General features: G+C 39.9%; 1 protein-coding gene across 1 annotated transcript in view; it reads right to left on the bottom strand.

Moving 5' to 3' along the window:
* LOC134226697 (dopamine D2-like receptor) overlaps window positions 1–20,023 on the bottom strand; it is a 1,014,775-nt gene that overhangs the window by 195,339 nt on the left and 799,413 nt on the right. The gene's annotated exons all lie outside the window — the stretch shown is intronic.

Genomic DNA, 20,023 nt, shown 5'->3' with positions numbered 1-20,023 from the left:
CACATCGCAATGTTCTATTTTTAGCTCAGCTGGGTTGAATGTTGATCCGAGCAAATGAGATTTGGGGAAACTGGTTCATGAGTATGTATTACGGAAAAAAAAAAGAAAATTTTGGATAGCTCCGCGGAAATAACGCGCAGAGGGAAATCCCCGGTCACAATTCCTTGGCTATAGCGTCTGCTGCACCATAAACTCGCAAGCTTCTAATTTTATTGAATAATTATGTCTTTTCTATTCAGTAAAGCATATTTTCTTTTGTGCATTGAAGCAATAGAATATAATTTCCCACTTATGTTTACTGTCTACTGAAATTCGGTGGGCAAGTTTGATTACTACCAAGATAAATCAAAAGCTATATTGTTTCTGCTAACAATCATTAAAGAAAACTGTTGAGTACATATCGATTCTCAACTTACGTATTTATGTTTCATTTCCTACCTCCATAATCTAAAGTTCAGACCTGAATTCTTTCAAATATTCCAAATAATTCTTCTTCTTCTTATTGGCATTACATCCCCACACTGGGACAGAGCCGCCTCGCAGCTTAGTGTTCATTAAGCACTTCCACAGTTATTAACTGCGAGGTTTCTAAGCCAGGTTACCATTTTTGCATTCGTATATCATGAGGCTAACACGATGATACTTTTATGCCCACGGAAGTCGAGTCAATTTCCAATCCGAAAATTGCCTAGACCGGCACCGGGAATCGAACCCAGCCACCCTCAGCATGGTCTTGCTTTGTAGCCGCGCGTCTTACCGTACGGCTAAGGAGGGCCCATTCCAAATAATTAGATGGATTCAATTATAGAAATGTCATGAATATAAATATAAACAATACACAGCATTACGTTCCATTGATTATTAGCATGGAAAATATTAAATACAATTTTTTTTAAAGGCGCTTGAATTTTCTAGTATTCAAAATTTTTCTTGCAATGCGTATTATACCACACACCTAGAAAATATGAGTTTTGAAAAAAAAGATGATGTACACGAGGATCGAACATAAATCCTCTGAAAGAGAGCCTATCACGTTACCACTGAGCTATCTTTGTTTCTTGAAATATTAGTGTTCGAAGAACAAGAGGCTACGCGATTTGCAATAAATAACTATTTTAATACATCAAGACATAGGCTGCTTGTGCATACGTGCGGTAACGCACCGGGGGCTGTGCTTTGGTTCGGTGGCATATAATCTGAACTGAACCGATAAAAAGTTTAGTTATATCGGAATATAAGTCATGTTCGGGATTTGAGTCAAAACGGTACGATTGAGTTTACGTCAGGTGCTTTTGTGTCATTTCATTCAAATAAGTCACATGTAATATTCTTATTGTTTTGGTGCGCAGGGAAGCAACTTCATAATCAATTTCAACATTTTATTTTGAATCCTCTGTAAATGCATTCTTCCTGGCGTTGCAGCAAATAACCCATATTGGCACAGTATATGTAAAACATGGCTGGCCTAACAATTAGTTTGTAAATCAAAAAAATATTTTAAGATTTTGATTTTCTATGAATATTTACTTACTATTTTTGTACCTTTTTGCTTGCATACCTTCTGTGTGGTTTTTGATAGTTAATTCATTCATGCTATACATAAGTCCTAAATCTTGGACTTCGCTAGACCAAATAATTGGAACCCCGTTCATAGTGACAGCATGTCTGTTAGAAGAATTCAAATAAAAAGCACTCGGATTATGCAGGAGAAAATGAATTTTGGTAGGCTTCGGAGAAAATTTTCTATTTTTGGAAGTCAGTAGAAAAAGTATTCAAACTTTTCTACAATCCAAGTATGTTTTAGATAATTTAATAGTCTTAGTTCGATCATTCACAAACTACAATGACTCATTCCAGAGGTTAAATGTCAAAACGTGTTACAGCAGAGTTCTAGTGCGATTATTTTTCTACAGCTCTGCCTAATAAGGCTTGTTCGCGCCATAATCTGGACACATATTTTTAAGAATAAAATTAAGCTGTAGTTGTTTTATTCCGGTACGGTTTTCACTTCAAATGGCTTTATTCATTGTCGATGTTTCGATGTATGCACGAAAGTTGTGGACATTTGCATTTCCCGATAAATAATACGTGCCGAAAGATCTTGTGTCCTCAATAGGATTCGTTTCACCTTCGCTTCCTGCTGGCGGTTCATAAAATCCGTTTTTGTTCCACTCTCCGGCGTGTTAGATATTGTCAAACAAGCATCGACAAATTTCAAAACGCTATGAGCAGTGTTCACATGAATACAAACAGTTTTCAGCCAGTTCCCGGATTGAGAGTCCCGAATTTAATTGCGGCTGCACACAATTGCTTTTCGAACCTCCCATTTTCTTCGACGCCATCATTCACTAAGTACTTGTAACAGTTATAAGAAATATATTTTCAGTAAGTAAGGACATACATTTATCACTCTACAAACTATTTGACTCGTTTTATGAGGTAATTCAAAAGTTATACGTGTATAAAGGTGTCCAGATTTTATCGCGCACAAGCCTTAGTTCGTGTAGTGAGGAGATTGAGTAAAACCAGCCCCGTGGCAAGAGCTGCTTCTCAGCGTAGCGAACATCTTCATGAATATGTCCAGCATACATTTTGAAAAGTACTTCTCCCGAATCGTGCCCTTACAAGCAACTGGATTTTATCCAAAATATTGTTGGCTACACTTTTTCAATTTGGTCAAAAATAATGCCAGTTATTATGGACATGTAAATATAATCCTAAAACATCTTTCAGCACACCATATATTTCATTTCATTTTCACTAATGAATGTTGTTTGATTTGCATCCCCGGACCATTTCAACTGTGATGCTCGTCACAGTATAAACAATAATAATATCTTTTGTTTGATTCGGAGCGGGAGAACAAGTTGCGAAATATGATTTCGTGTAGCGTTTGATTTCACCTGTAGATTCCCTCCAATTCGTAAGTTTATTATATTTTATCATCAAATAACATAATTCCCATGGTCAATGATGTAAATCTTGCAAATTATTTTGAAAACAATTTTCAGATTTAACCAAAACAAATAGTAAACAAAACACATGATGTTTATTTTCGTACAATAACAACGGACGGTAATGAGCTACCGTCCGTGGACATGGTGGCTATTGTCAAACCCCTTGTGATAGTATAGGACGCCAGGGGGGTGAGTAAAACACACTTCTTTGAGGTACTGATTTCAAGTGACGTTCATAGCATCTCATAATCCCCAAGCCTCCTTAGTTCATTAATAAGTATGGGTATACTACATCCCTCCTTATCTTTATTTGCTTAAAATAAATATAATGGTTGTTGAATAAACTAATTTCTGTCACGAATTAATTTTTCAAAAACACCTGGTCTTGAATTCGTGATCAATTCAATGATATCTTTGTTACCTTCTCGTTGAGTTCTTAACGCTTCCGAACCAACTTTTACGGAACAGTTGCTGAAATTGGTTGCCATTTAGATAAAAAATATTTCACTCCTTACTTACCGCCTGAGATCGTAGACAAACAATTTCTTATTCGGGCCTACCTACACTCGATTATATCGTTCAGACGTTCGAGGAGCATAATAGCCGTCCTAAGCATCCATTGCCTATCGATACCAATTATTCATTATTTGGCCGTTCGCTAGAGCCACATTAAATTTCCTTGACTAGCCTTCTAAAGCACATCAATACTCAAAAAAATACACATATCTTTCCACATGTATCACCGTGAGAATGCTATCAGTTACATAACAACGGTCTGAAACGCCGTAGCAATGATCAAACTCTTGTTTGAGAAAAAAATCAAATAACTTGTTCGATTTGCCTAGAATCTTGCTCTTTTCAACCGTAAAAGGCCCCACACACGCTCCGACATGTTGTACAACTTTGACTCCGCCCCCAAGTTTGTGCGACCAATTCAGTTTGTACAACCGTCTGACGAACAGTTGGTACAACCAAAACTCCAACAAACGTAACATTTCGTCATTTTCTTTCTGTACATGCTGATGTGTTTGGTGCTCTTTCACGAATACTTAATTGGATGAATTGAATTGGAATGAAATAGGATTGGAGTGCAATTAGATTGGATTTGAATTGGAATGAGTTTAAAATTAGATTGGTTGTGGATTGAATTGAATTTTATTGGAACGTGAATGGCATGGTATTGGAATTTTGGTTTTGATGGATTGAAATGCGATTGAATTTTGCTTAGAGTTGGAATTGAATTTGATTATGATTGGAAGTTTCGAAGAGGAATCGGAAGTTTTTCCCGGAGTTCCTCCGGAAGTTCATTCTGGAAATCCTCCAGAAGTTCCTTCCGAAAGTTTTTTCCGGAATTCCTCCGGAAGCTCCTCCCTGAATTCCTCCATAAGTTCCTCCCAGTTCCATAAGTTCTGGGAGGAGCTTCCGGATGAATTCAAGGAGGAACTTTCGGGTGAATTCGGAAGTTCCTCTCTAAATTCCTCAGAAAGCTTCTCCCGGAATTCCTCTGAAAGTTCCTCCCGTAATTGCACCGGAAGTTCCTCCGGAAAATAGAATTGGATTGTTCCACCAGGACTTCCTCCGGAAGTTCCTACATTACTACCTCCGAAAGTTCCTCCAGGAATTCCTCCTGAAATTCCTCCAGGAATGCCTTCGCCGGAAGTCTTTTTTTGGATTCCTCCGGAAGTTCCTCCAGGAATTCCTACGAAAGATTATCAGGAAGCTCCTCCCGGAATTCCTCCAGAGGTTCCTCCCGGAGTGCCTCCCGTAATTCCTCCGGAAGTTCTTCCCGCAATTCCCCCGGAAATCCCCTGGAAGTTCCTTCCGGAAATCCCCCGGAAGTTCCTTCCGGAATTTCTAAGGAAGTTCCTCTCGGAATTCCTCCGGAAGTTCCTCCTGGAATTCCTCTAGAAATTCCTCCGGGAATTCCTCCGGATGTTCCTCTCGGAAATTCTTCGGAATTATTCCGGAAGTTCCTCTCGAAATTCCTCCAGAAGTTCCTCCCAGAATTCCTCCGGAAGAACCTCCCGAAATTCCTCGAGAAGTTCTTCCCGCAATTATCCTGGAAGTCCCCCGGAAGTTCCTTCCGGAATTCCTGAGGAAATTCTTCTCGGAATTCCTCCGGAAGTTCCTCCTGGAATTTCTCTGGAAGTTCCTCCTGGAATTCCTCCGGATTTTGTTCTCGGAAATTCTTCGGAAGTTCCTCTTGGAATTCCTCCAGACGTTCCTCCCGGAATTCCTCCGGATGTGCCTCCAGAAGTTCTTCCCGAAATTCCTCCGGAAGTTCCTCTTGAAATTCCTCTCGGATTTCCTCCTGAAGTTTCTCTCAGAATTCCTCCGTAAGTTCCTTTCAGAATTCCTCCGGAGTTCCTCTCGGAATTCTTCCGGAAGTTCCTCCATGAAATTCCTCCGGAAGTTCCTCTCGGAACTCCTCCAGAAGTTCTCCCCGGAATTCTTCCGGATGTTCCTCCCGGAATTTCTCTAGATGTTGCTCTTGGAATTCCTCTGGAAGTTCCTCCCAAGATTCCTCTGGAAGTTCCTCACGGAATTCCTTTGGAAGTTCCTCCCTGAATTTCTCTAGAAGTTCCTCCCGGAATTTCTCCGAAAGTTCCTCCTGGAATTCTTCCGGATGTTCCTCCCGAAATTTGCCAGGAAGTTCCTCCCGGAATTCCCCTGGAAGTTCCTCCCGGAATTCCCCTGGAAGTTCCTCCCGGAATTCCCCTGGAAGTTCCTCCCGGAATTCCCCTGGAAGTTCCTCCCGGAATTCCCCTGGAAGTTCCTCCCGGAATTTCTCCAGAAGTTCCTCCAGGAATTTCTCCGAAAGTTCCTCCTGGAATTCTTCCGGATGTTCCTCCCGAAATTTGTCAGGAAGTTCCTCCCGGAATTTCTCTGGATGTTGCTCTCGGAATTCCTCTGGAAGTTCCTCCCGGAATTCCTCCGGAAGTTCCTTCCTGAATTTCTCCAGAAGTTCCTCCCGGAATTTCTCCGAAAGTTCCTCCTGGAATTCTTCCGGATGTACCTCCCGAAATTTGCCAGGAAGTTTCTCCTGGAATTCCTCTGGAAGTTCCTCTCGGAATTCCTCTGGAAGTTCCTCTCGGAATTCCCCTGGAACTTCCTCCCGGAATTTCTCCAGAAGTTCCTCCAGGAATTTCTCCGAAAGTTCCTCTTGGAATTCTTCCGGATGTTCCTCCCGAAATTTGTCAGGAAGTTCCTCCCGGAATTTCTCTGGATGTTGCTCTCGGAATTCCTCTGGATGTTGCTATTGGAATTCCTCTGGAAGTTCCTCCCGGAAGTTCCTCCCTGAATTTCTCCGAAAGATCCTCCTGGAATTCTTCCGGATGTTCCTCCCGAAATTTGCCAGGAAGTTTCTCCCGGAATTCCTCTGGAAGTTCCTCCCGGAATTCCTCTGGAAGTTCCTCCCGGAATTCCTCTGGAAGTTCCTCTCGAAATTCCTCTGGAAGTTCCTCCAGAAATTTCTCTGGAAGTTCCTCCAGGAATTCCTCCAGAAGTTATCCAAGGATTTCCTCCGGAAGTTCCTAAAAGAATTTCTCCGGAAGCTCCCACAGGAATTCTTCCTAAAGCTCCTCCAGGAATTCCTCCGGAATTTTCCAAGGGATTTCTCCGGAAGTTCCTCTAAATAGAAGTTCCTCCATGTATTCCTCTAGAAAGTTCTTCACTTTCGCATTCGTTCTGTGGATTTTTTGGAAAGTTTTTTCACTTTCATTCTGTGCATTTTTCATATGAATTACTTCCAAATTATTTTTAGAAATTTTTCTGGGAATCTGTCAATGAATTCCACTAGAGGTTGCTTTTAAAGTTCAAGCGTGAATTCTTCCGAAAATTTTACCGGATTTTTTAGATATGGTCCCTCGGAAATTCTATCAGTAATTCCGCAATCAATTCCTATGTAAGTCCTTTAAAAGTTCTCTCTGGAGCTCTCCTGAAAATTCCCTAGAACTCTTTTTAAATTACTTCTCTAACTCAACGAACATTACTTACTCATTCCCAGAATATCCTGCCAAAAAACCCAAAAAAATCTCCAGATAGTTCCTCCAAAATTTCTCCAAAAGTTCACTAGATAAGTTCTTCAGGTTTTATCCGATAAATACCTTCAGTAATTATAATTTTATTCATAATTTTGGAATTTTTGTGCAATATCTGAAGGAATGCTAAAAAAATCCTGGTACAGCTATTGGAGAATAAGGACTGTATCGAAAATAAGTTATCCACATTATTTCATTCGAATAAAATCGGATATATTTTAAAAATTTATTAAAATTTGTCTAGCAATATATGTTAATTCTGTTCGTAATTTTTTATGAAAATATATAATACTGAATAAATTTTGCACTTTTCGAACATTTATTCAAGCATCTTTCTTCCTGGTCACAAATTGGCATAAAATTGCCTCGTTTTATAACATGATTACTTTCTGGTCCAAATTCCGGTCATTTGATTTTAATTTGCTTCCTTTTCCGACAGGTTGGCGAACTTGTAGTATTCCCCAAGCTTGTTGACCATGAATTTTCACCTTTGGGGGTGGATAGTGAAACGTTTGGTCAAACTATACATCTCGATGCCCTTTTTACGGAGCCGTGTGTCCAAAACTCGAATTTCAATATCACTTTCAATTTGCGATACATCGGAAACAACAAATTTTCAAAAAACACACAAATTCTGATTTAAAACTTAACATATGAATACATCGAATGCAGGGTAAAACAAACCAATACCTCAATGAGCTTGTGAGTAGCAACACTTTGAAAGTGGATAACTTATTTTCGATACAGTCCTTATCTTGAAGATATTCACGAAGGAATTCCTCGCATGAGTCCCTGAAGAAACTTTCAGATAAATTTTTGAAGGATTTTCCAAAGAAATTTCTGTAAACTTTCCTTTGGAATTCTAGGAAGAATACTCAAATAAATCACTGAAAGCGTACAACCGGAGGATTTCGCGATGGATGCATTCTAGAAGATATTTCTAAAAAAGATTCCAAATTCCAAGTGAAATCTAATAAGTGGAGGTATTTTTAAAAGGAATTTCATATGGAATTTTTTATAAAACCTCTGAATCTGAAATTATTGAAGGAATATCTCTTGGCATTATAGGAGCATTTCCATAAATTTTCGAAGATAAATATGGGACATTTTTTGAATAAATAAGTAATCAGGCGGTTTAAAAAAAAAGGTTTGACCGAGCATACGCTGTATAACAAGTGGCGTAGTGCCAAGCGGCATGGTAAATTTTCATACGGCAGCGGCGCAAAAAATTACCGGCGGCGTGGCGCGACGGCACACAGGTCTAATATTATTTTATTATTATTCTATTATTCTATTATAATATTATTATTATTATTGCAAACTATTTTATTTTCCGTATTATCGCAAAAATCACTTTCTGCTCCTGGATATTCCACCGGAAGAATTGAATGCAACAGTGTTGTACAACAACACCACACACAATGCAACTTGGTTGTACAACATTTGACTCCGCCCACCACAAGTCTGAGCAAAATCAAACTGTTTTGATTTCATCCGACCAACTTTGCAACTTTGAAACCGTCCGTCCGACAGTCGTACAACTTGTCCACAGACGGTCCGACTTGGCTCCGACCGAACCAAATCTCCTGGGGGCGGAGTCAAAGTTGTACAACACGTCGGAGCGTGTGTGGGGCCCCTAAGGCAGACTGGACATGTATTCCCTTTGCCTACCCGATCAGACTGGATTTTCTCAAATCCCTGTGTATCAGGATTTTTCCCAGGACAGACTAGAATCTTCGATTCTCTTTGTCCTTGGTCCTTACTCAGACAGACTAGAAAAACTTCTCTGTGTCTGAGATTTTTCTGGGCAGACTGGAAATAAATTTCCCTATACCACAGTCTTACACTCAGTTTATTTAGTCTGTTTCCTCGGTAGAAAATATATGCCTTTTTTAACTAAATATTCACCGTTTACATTTGCATTGTAGAGTAGTTTGTGTTCTGGAACTCTCTCTTCTGCAATTTCTGCCGTTCTTCATCCTCGTCGCCATTTGTAGTGAGGAGATTGAGTAAAACACACTTCTTTGAGGTACTGATTTCAAGTGACGTTCATAGCATCTCATAATCCCCAAGCCTCCTTAGTTCATTAATAAGTATGGGTATACTACAGTTTGTTGTTTTAATTCAACTAGAGTTAGAGTAAAATCAGCAGTGATTCAAATCGTTCGGGGCTGTCAGTTTGAATATGAATCTGAAACATTGAATTTCCCAGCAGCTGTTCTAGATTCAGTTTTTATACCAGTCAACTGTCAAAATAATAAAACTGGTATAACGCTCCGTTCTATTTTCTGCAGATTTCAACCACGATTGAATCACGAGATTCAAATATTTTTCAATTGTTTTGGTGTATGGATGCGTCATTTTATCTACGGATCAATCCACTTTGCAATTCCGGCGCCTGATTTCACCCTTAAAGCACTAGTTACATAACAAAATTTCGATCAGTCTGTATAATAAGTTACTGCAACTAGCGCTATAACTCTGTTATTAGTGCAATAGAAACAACAATTAGGCAGAGTTGTAAAAACCTTCGCTCTAGAAGTCCTACACATATCACTTTTGAAATTTAACCTCTGGAATAAGTTATTGACAAACTACTAAATTATCGAAACTATATTACTAAATGATCGAAAACAGCCTTGCTATAATCCATAACAAATTGCACGAAGGTAAGCAACGATTTTCGATTTTCCGATATATGCAAGGATATATGTTATCATCACGATATAAAGTATTGCACAATATGAGCTCAAGAATGCTGATTTTGGTAACACTAGCTCTGTCACGCGTTATCTATCAGATTTTGCGCTTGAATCGTTTACCTGTAAAGAGTGATCTGATAAATAATTTTGGATCAATTTAGAAATTAAAATATTCAATTTTAACCATACATTCATACCAATTACTGCAAAATGCTTTCCATATAAAGAAAAGCAACCCCAGTAGAATTCTCTTCAGATTTTTTTAAGTCGGATCAAATTTATAAATCTTGTTGAAAAGTGTTTGAATGATAATGACAAAAATGGAACTGCTCATCAGCAAAAATTTACCTTTCTCGTCAAAAATGTTCATTCCCTTAATAGATTCTTTGGCTTATTTAAGGTCAACATTCCCAATTAACCTATATTTTTTTACGCCACTAAATATTTTTTAAATTCAAAACAAAAATCGAAAAAGTGCTGTTTTTTAAGATTGATTTGATTTTGAACGAACATCGAGTGAATTTTTGCAGCTCGGTTCACACATGTACACGTTTTCGGTTTTTGTTTTCGATTTAATAAAAGATATTTTAGTTACTAGATAAAGATTGTCGCTTCGGTTCCCTTTATTCTGCTGTCCGGAATATGTTGGGTATCAAGCTGTCAAATCGTATGGATTTTCCTTCTTTGACATTTAGCTCCCCTATCATCGCCGGCAAAAGATGTTCCGGACAGCGACGACAGCGACAAACTTTATCTTGTAACTAAAACATCTTTTGATTTAATCAGGGGGAGAAGGCGAAGCACTGAATCCCTACCCCAACATGTGCGACATCTGGATTTGGTTCTAAACTATAAACAACAGTGTTAATTCTCTACCACCTTTTTGTTATGGCGAGGCAATTTTTATGCACACTTTTGTTTTCGATATTTTATCATGCATCAATATAACGATGTGGGATGCTTGAGATACCTGCTTGATTATAGGGACTCGAAAAAGAATTTATTTACAGTAACTAATCGAATATAAAAATGTTCACATTAACGATTGCGCCCTAACACCGGTTCTAAGCTTCAATGCAGAGTACACGAGCTTTGTTCGCCAGTGACAGGCGTATGAGGCCCTTGGATTTAATAGTTTAATAGGAAAGCACTCGAAAGTTTGACAAATGGAAACATTTGTTTTTTCTCTCCACCGTTTTTTTGCTTTTCTCGTATTCAAAGCAAACGATACGAACTTTTTCAGAAGAAGTATGTGTATGTGCATGTGTGCAAAAAAATCTAACTCATTTTTCGAAATCTTATCCTAAACCGATTATTTAAACGGCGAATCCTGTCCCATTGTTTCACATTTAAAATCAGCCCGAACTCACTATGGGCTCAAAAGTTATGGCCAAAATACAAATTTTTATATTATGCCTGAAACTCGATTTGTGCAATTGCACAACCTCATCACATTTCCCGGGCACTTAACCTCATCCGATTTGCTTGCAACAAATTGCATCTGGCAGCAATTATAACAAATGTGAATTTTCAATTCAATCTATCTTTATTTACGAGATCTTCGACCCTAGGCCGGTTCATCTGGTATAAATAAATGTGAAAAATAAGTCTTATTCACCAATTGTTATTTTAGACTTTTCATATATGTTTATCAACTATTTTGAACGAGCGAGAAAGGCATCATCACCGCTAGGTGGATTAATCAGGGTTTTTTACTATTTGCACAATATGAATGCGGAATCGATCGTGGAAATGCAGTGAATGAAAAAATCTACCTCGCGTAGCAGAAATTTGTTTAACCAGTGTGCAATCGATCGTGTTGATGTTGATCACGCCAGCTAGTGTTGGAGAACGTGAAGTGACAAAACTAATGTCAAAACTAAATCGAAGAGCACAAAATTATTTAGTGCGGAATCGATAGTGTTGTAAAGGCTTATTAAACAAAGCACATTGATCTTGCGTTAGATTGATTTGAAACACAGTTTTCGTCTTCTTGTTTTCAAAATAACTTCGTTTACAATAAATATTTAGTCGCTTACCAAGGGGCTTCACATGAATTACCTTCTCAACTACGATTCCTTTCCCATAGCGCTCACGGAGATGCAGAGCATTCCTCGGTCTCTTATAACAATGAGTGTTAAACTAATTTTCCGCTCCTGATTGACAGTAAGGAGCATCGTTAGGTATTCGTCATGAATTGGAAGCTCTGTAGCAAGTATACAATAAGAATAACTTTTTTAATTGATGTGTGTGTGTCATCCTCTATCCCTCACCCAGCTGGGGGTGTTGGTCAAGTAGTACTACGAATAATTTGATCAGATCTCATGCTCCGTAATGGTGCCCTTTTTGTTACGAAGACTAGTACTACAAAAAGGATTCACTTCTGAAGCAAGGCAAGTTTCTTAAGTGAGTGTAGGGAATGGGATGTACTATTCATTCATAACAGGTACAGCAAAACTTCACAAGGACGCCCTTATTCGTACTAGCTACTCAGGGAGTAGAAGGTCTAGAAGAGCCACCGTTACTAACTAAAGCGTGAACCGGATATCTGGGACTCCCACAATATCCGCGGCAATAGTAGCAAACGATGCCCTGTACGTATTTAGTGAAAGATTTTTGAATTTATTAATTGTTGGAGCAATCAAAGTTAGAATGACAAAAAAACTGGAACGTGCTCACCGATATATGTAGTTCGTCCATCATCAAAAAAGCTTAAATTTTGAACTAGATTAGTCATGGATATCCAGAAGACAACAGCATTTCCTGTAATTTTCAACTTCCCATCCTTCTTGGCTTCATTGGAACGGTAATCACAACACCCAACTGCGGTGAATTTGGAGGCTGTCAATGTTTCTATAGGGTTCGTAGCTGTTAGTGTCAAGGCTGCTGCTGTCGCTGCCGCAGTCAAATTGATACTCCTCAGCAATACTTCCAGTGCGTTCACATCAAGTAACTCTTTGGTAAAAAAATATTGTCCTGAACAACGCTCTCTAAAAGTAAATGAAGGTTCAAGCTTAACAGTGGATGTAATAAATTTTTTGTCGTACTATTCAGACGCAAAAGTTTCGTAAATTATTAAATAAATTCAGTGTATGGACATTTTGCTATAATTTTCATTAGAGACAATAACTGCCTTTATACAGATTTAACTAGATATATACTTTTGGTAAGTCTAAGAAAAGATTAATAAGAATTTTTACTTACAAACAAATGAATAAATCCTGTTATTATTATTGTTGGGTTATTATTATTAAATGTAAGCTTACTGTTATAGTTTCGTAAGACCAAAGAATTTACAAAGAATATTAAAATGAAAAAAGCCCAACATAATTTTCTTAATTAAAATGAAGCAAAGTTATATCTGCAACATGGCATGATTTTATAGATTTACTAAGTGCTGATTACTATGTCTGAAACAAGATTTAAGCATATGCACAACATGTGATAGATTGTTGGGATTGTTCCCAAGAAACCAGTACGCTACACAGGTGCTTTTCAACTTCCCAACTGAATGTACTAAGTGCTGGTGTTGAAACGAATTCATGTTCTCTTGTGATTTTACTTTTTTTGATTTTCTATTGTTCTGATTTTTATATTTTGTGGAAATAAATTAATCCTAGCATGTAGAAATGATTTGAAAATTTGCCATTCCACAGAAAAATATCTTGTTCACAGTACTTTTATGGCCAACGTTATCTTCAAACCGAAATAATAATTCGTTAGCATAACAGAAAGAAACGGCGCCGGGAAACGAATAAATCAAATAATATGAATGAATTAATGAATAATTTGAAAACAAATTATACTTACACAGTAAAATATTATGAAAATTAGACATGACGGAACTCATAATTGAATGTAAAATTCGGTAACAGAATGTGTACCAGACCATAATTTTAAGTTCTGTGATGGAAACGATAAAATAATTGAAATTTCAATTCAGTTTATCTTAATTTTACATGACTCTACCAGAAACCTTGATGAGCCAGCACGTGGCTGTCAAAACAAATCAAAACAAACTTCATTGTGTTTCAGTCAAATCGCAGCTGGCATCAATATTATTCATATAAGCATCAACCAAAATGGGTATCTGCACATATAAAAACAAAGCAGCCTTTATTGCGCTGCATTTCAGCACTGTAACTCTTCGTTTGTTGCCTATTCCGACCAGAAATCTGTGATGCTTCCAGCAAACTCAATCTCCAACAGTTTCGTTTTGTAAGAGATTCCGTGTCGTGTAAATTTAAGCTATCGTTTAGTCTGCTAGAGAGTAATTGAATCACCAGGACGCTTAACCTGTTCTATTTGGATCTGCTCGTTTTCAAGAAGTGGAAATACTCGAGTGGCTGTCGAGATAGGCTCTCACTCTGCATATCGAAGTTCGATTCCCCATGTTGGCACTATTTTTTTATTTTCCAATAAAAATATAAACAAATAAATTACAGCACGTGTAAATTTAAAAGAACCTATAACTTTATGTTGTTAAACACGGAGGTCAATTTGTTACATCTACTTGAACGGAAATTTACAGGTTTCGTTCGAACTGTGTAGCTGACTCCAAGTGGCATTCAGTAATGGCATTAAAAGAAAAGACCTGGAACGCACTCATAGAGCTCCTTCGTCCCTAATCAGCTGCAGGATTCTACAGGGCACGTATACCGACGAAGATATCATATTTCCGACAATAATCAGCAGGTTCAATCAGCAACGGGCAGCCATAATGGAGTAAAAACGATTCATTCACTTTTTTCTCTGCGTTTTGGCTCCTCAAAAGGTCAGGCTAACCAAAAAAGGCTTTTTCGATTTGCACTAATTTGAAAAAAAAATCCTTTACGAAAGAAAACTGTCACATGTGAAAAAATGCTTCCATTCAGAGCTAAGAATAACTTTTTTAATTGATAATTAATAAATTAATAATTTATTTTCATTTCCCAAGAATATTATTTAATTGTTGAGCTGTGCATATTTGCTGTTTCGCGGCCAATCATGATTGGCAACTACGATGTGTACAGTTAATCAAGCTAAGCTCTGCTTTGACTATTTGCACAAAATGTAAGGAACATTGATGATTTCTGGGCATTTCTAGATCTTTGCATTGAATTTGCAAATAAACAAAATCCAGAACGGGTTGAAAGATCATTAAAATTGCTGAAAGCTGAAAGCTTACAGCTCATACTGACCATAACAGCTGTTCTCATATGCCAAGGACACACAGACAATAGCTCAGTTCGTCGAGCTGATTATTAAGACTATGGGTCTGTGAAATTCAATCTGAAATACATATCTTTATGCATTTCATAAAGGTGCACAGGATTCTTCTAATGTTCAAAAGTATGTTATATATATGTGGACGAATAAAAAGGAATAAGTTTTGGCTGTTACGCCCTTTTCAAATGTTGGTCTAGTAATATCAGTTCTCTATCTGCGTATACGCCTGACAGATGTGGATACATAATTGAGTATCCCACTAATAAAAAAAAATAAACCTAAGCACTCATTTTCTAATTTGATTTAGCTCAATACTATAAAACCACGCTGACAAGACAATATGTAGTATGGTTCAGCATAATTAAATAATTCTTAAGTGAACTGAGGTTTTAAGCGGAATTTGAATCCGTATATGAAAAATCCCACAATTCTTATATTTTAACATACTTACTGATATAAAATTAATCAGATTCGGGAGCACACGCTCCACGATAAATTCCTTTGAAAGCGGCACAAATGATGGGGTATTGCCTTGTCGCCGATTTATTACATGCGGCGAGAATGCGGCGATTTATCACAGACTGCCTCTACTGTTATTATAACTCTATTGGTCGCAAATTGGGGTTCGGGGTTCGCTATTGGGCCCTCCTTAGCCGTGCGGTAAGACGCTCGGCTACAAAGCAAGACCATGCTGAGGGTGGCTGGGTTCGATTCCCGGTGCCGGTCTAGGCAATTTTCGGATTGGAAATTATCTCGACTTCCCTGGGCATAAAAGTATCATCGTGTTAGCCTCATGATATACGAATGCAAAAATGGTAACTTGGCTTAGAAACCTCGCAGTTAATAACTGTGGAAGTGCTTAATGAACACTAAGCTGCGAGGCGGCTCTGTCCCAGTGTGGGGATGAAATGTCAACAAGAAGAAGATTGGTCGCAATTTGACTTCGAAAATGTGAAATAAGAATTGCGTACATAATGTAAAATCAATTTAATAAAAATTCCGCGGAAAAAAATTAATATTTCGTTTCGTTTCGAAAATTTCGAAATTAATGAACCTTGATTTCGTATCGTTTCGAAGTCTCGAAGTAAATCTATATTTCGTTTCGTTTCGATCCGAATCAGCATAGACATTTTTAATTTCGTTTCGTTTCGTCAGGAAAAAGTGTGTTATCGCATACCCTTAGTGGCTAGCACTCTTTCAAGGCTGTGTGCCACAGCCTAATTCAACTCGATTCTGTTCTATTTGCACTGCGCACAAGAAAGTGTGGATGGATGGTACGAGACTCACGCAGCAGCAAACAAACAGTCTGCGGATGAAGAATAAAAAAGACTTAATTTCGTCTTACATTTATTTGGGAAACTGTCTCAGTGTGCTGGACTGCTCAGTGCACGAAATTTTACCGGATAAAATGTAAATATTCGGAGAATCAAAGTGTTTTACTGTACTTTCCCCAACACTGTATGTTGAACGCCCAGTGGTGTACGAAGAAATTTAAAATAAGTTTCCATATAATAAATATTTCATAAATGCTCAAAAATAAACATTTTGTTGCATCTGGCAACATTATGTAGCAGCTGACAAGCTTTTACCACCCCATTTCCACCCACCTCAAATTTTCGTCACTTTTTCGTACAAGTTGCCTCACCAATACTTACAAGCAATAACGTCATTAATTTTCAAAACAGAGTTACGGAGTCTTGAGCCTTAAACGCCGGGCACATCGAACCCCCCATGGGGTGCTTGCTGTTCACAGCTTTGCTGGAACAAATCAAACAATTGGGAGGGTTCGTGCAGCATTGTGCCTTATGTCCCTCCAATCCGCAGCGTCGGCAGAGATTGCTTCTGTCAGGGCCTTTGCAGTCCCATTGCTTGTGCCCCGGTTCCAGGCACTTGAAGCAAACTTCGGGTTGCTCGTATATGCCTACAGGGCACACCGACCATCCCACCTTGACGCTCCCTAACTTGACTACCTTGGAGGCGTCCGATGCAGATAGCCGAACCAATGCTACCTGCGTCCCTGCCGGACCTTTCCGTAGCCGAACGGCTGCGGTGGGCGTCTCCACTTCACACTATCGCCGCAGTGCCGTGACGAGCTCTTCGACTTCGGTGATCTCGTCCAGGTCTTTAACCCTTAGATTCACCTCCGTCGTGAGTGCCCTCACCTTGACCGTCTCGCCTTGGACCTCCTCCACCAACTTCTTTTAGGCGGCGTTCTTTTGCGAGACGCCCCGCTTCAGCTCGAGGATAATCTCGCCCATCCGGGTACGTCTTATTCGACGTACGTCGGCGCCGAGTTCACCGAGCTTGACGTCACTCCTCATCGCCTTCAAGACGTCCGAGTACTTAGCCTCGTCCGCCGTGATGACTAGGGCATCGCCCCTGGAGTGATTGGCGCCTACCCTAGACTTCTTCTCGGTCCTTCTTTTCGGCCCTTGACGTCTTCGGTTTCCTCTTGTTCTTGATCAGGGTCCAGGAGGCGTCATCCCCCACTATTTCCCTGGTCTGGTGCGGCTGAGAGCTCTCAGCCTGCCGTAACCCCTTACCACCGTCTTTCCTGGGTGGACGGACCTTTCCAGGTTCTTCCTCCCCCGGTTTTGGAGGTACCTGGCCGGGGTTCAGCTTCCCAGCCCCACTACCCTTGTTCGGGGTAGTAACCCTCCGAGTTTTGAAGCGGCCCCCAGGGAGCTCATCGCCTGGAGACTGTCTCCTCCGTTTTTGTGTCTGCTCCGTTGGAGCAGTGACCCCGACGTGCCCGCGAATACTTGAGCTTCAGTCTGGGTAGACTTTGGTACCACCGTCTTCGCTGGCACGCCCTCGGTCGATTCGACCTTGCCCGAGTCCGCGAATCCTTGGGCCTCAGTCTGGGTAGACCTCGACTCCACGGATTTCACGGGTTAAACTTGGCCTTCCAGACCGCCCTCTTCAGGTTGGCGTCCAACATCGACTTTCGAAGTTTCAGCAAGCTCCTCTTGAGGTCCTTACTGATATTATGCTTCGATGACGCAAAGTCGATGATAGCGTCCAGCTGTTCCGTCGCCACCTCGAAGGCCGAAAGCCCATCGCGTTTGCGGTTCATCGCCTTCACAAGCCATGGGCCGTCTATAACCTCTACCGGCGTAACCTCTTGCGAAGGGGTTGTCGCCTACACTACTATCACTAATTGAAGAATTGACTTGTTTTTCCATTTTGGTCCCACGAGTTGCTCGGGTAAAGAGGTCCACCACGCCAGTGCACAGCATGGCGCGGTAAGGGACAATTACTGTGGAACACACTTAAAATTTTAAGTTTACCGATTGCCGAGAATCCAACAGCCGAGATATTGGTAATAGTTTCGACGAATTTCGGTAAAAATTTTGCCGAGATTTCGGTAAACTTTACCGAGTGATCGGTAATCGTTGCCGAGATCTCGGCAAAAAATCAACTTTGCCGAATTTCGGCAAAATATTGACGGAATTTCGGTAAGGAAATTACCGAATTTCAGTAGAAGATGTTACCGAAATCTCGGCTGTTGGAATCTCGGCAAAATTTTTGCCGAGGTCTACAAAATAATTTAAGTGTGAAGGTGCCCAGGTACCCCACAGGCTCCGTTAAAGGCCTAGCTCATTATTTCACTACCCTGGCCATGCATCCCCTCGGCACGAGTCGCTTCACGCCTTGGGATTAGGGGTTAGGGACGATGGTCCCCTTGGTCGCACTCACTCACTCTAGCTGATGTCAGAAGGACAACAGTGCGCAGGCTGCACTACCAGCTAAGTACGCAAACCTTAGCTGGCGGTCAATTGTCATCGGAAGACCCGTGGAAGCGTGAGATTGGAACTTGTGAGGACCAGAGCTGTGTAGGTCGCTCCTTTCCAGATGTCAACTCACCATTTCGCAGCCCAGGTGATGTCTGTGAGTGTGTGTATGTATGTGTGTGCACAAAAAAGTCTTGCCCATTGTTTAGGCACTTATCATTAACCATTTTGCTCGAAATAAGTTGCCTTCGATGGAGACTCATATCCTATTATTTTCTATAAAAATTTGGCCAAATCGAACTATGGGCTCGAAAGTTATGGACAAAATATTATTTAAAAATGCATGAGAAAGGCATCATTGCCGCTAGATGGATTAATTAAGTTTTTTTTTTTTCTAAAAAATTAGCTTAATATTCGTTTCAGTTTCCAAAATACGCATATACAAACTAGATATGCCGCTGAAGTTTTGCGAAGCAGAGAAACAACCATCGATTCACTTTGGATCGCACATATGGGCACGGGAACCATACGAAGTGACTTAATACTGGCTCTTATCAGGATGCCGCTGAATGCCTACACCGCGTGTCTGTGATGAGGGTAAGTGTATTGACTGGTGAAATGGAGTCAATCATTTTGGATTCAAACACGTAACATAAACCGCATGATGAGATCCTTGATTGAATAGTGGCAATTGATGTGATGGGTCGGATCAGTTCCCGCCAAATGGATTTAGTCGCGAGTGTTTAGACTTCAGTGACCTAATTTTCATATCCATAGCCCGTCTGAATTCTAGTGGAGCGGTTTTAGAGATAAGTTTGCTTATTTAATTGATAATTTTTATAGTATTGTTGAAATTCCGAAAGTCACACTGTCAATCTTCACCGTCAGTGATAACCGCAAGGAGCGAGAGGCCTTTAATATTCAATCGTTCTTTCTCTAACGTGTTGCTAGAGTCATGTTGACCACCATTTACTTCTTGTTGTTCGACGTTGTTTGTGCCCCCACAGATTGAAGAACAATCAAACAATACCCCATCACACCTGGCAGCTGTTGTCAAACACCGTTCAAATTTGATTCGATTCGAAAGCAACACTGGTAAGTATTTTCCATTCAATCAGCATCGCAAATTTCCTCGCACACCGACTCGATTCGCCACGAGCGAGCGCAACTTATCCGTTCCGGACGGGAGTCGAGCGTCTAGCTCGCATATCACGGGGAGCCGATCATCTATCCAATCAAATATGTATGAGGAAGCAATAACGGTTGGATATAGATGGCGTACCAAGAGCGGATGTAGAGAATTTGTGGAAATTCGCTGTAACTTGGGCTGGAAGACGAGCTGTAGCTGCTGGAAACCGAAGCATTTCAATTCCCCATTCCGG

The sequence above is a fragment of the Armigeres subalbatus genome, chromosome 3 (genome assembly GCF_024139115.2).
Source record: "Armigeres subalbatus isolate Guangzhou_Male chromosome 3, GZ_Asu_2, whole genome shotgun sequence".
In the NCBI taxonomy this organism is placed as follows: Eukaryota; Metazoa; Arthropoda; class Insecta; order Diptera; family Culicidae; genus Armigeres; species Armigeres subalbatus.
Note: the sequence above shows the minus strand (reverse complement) of the source record. Positions and strands in the feature narration are given on the sequence as shown.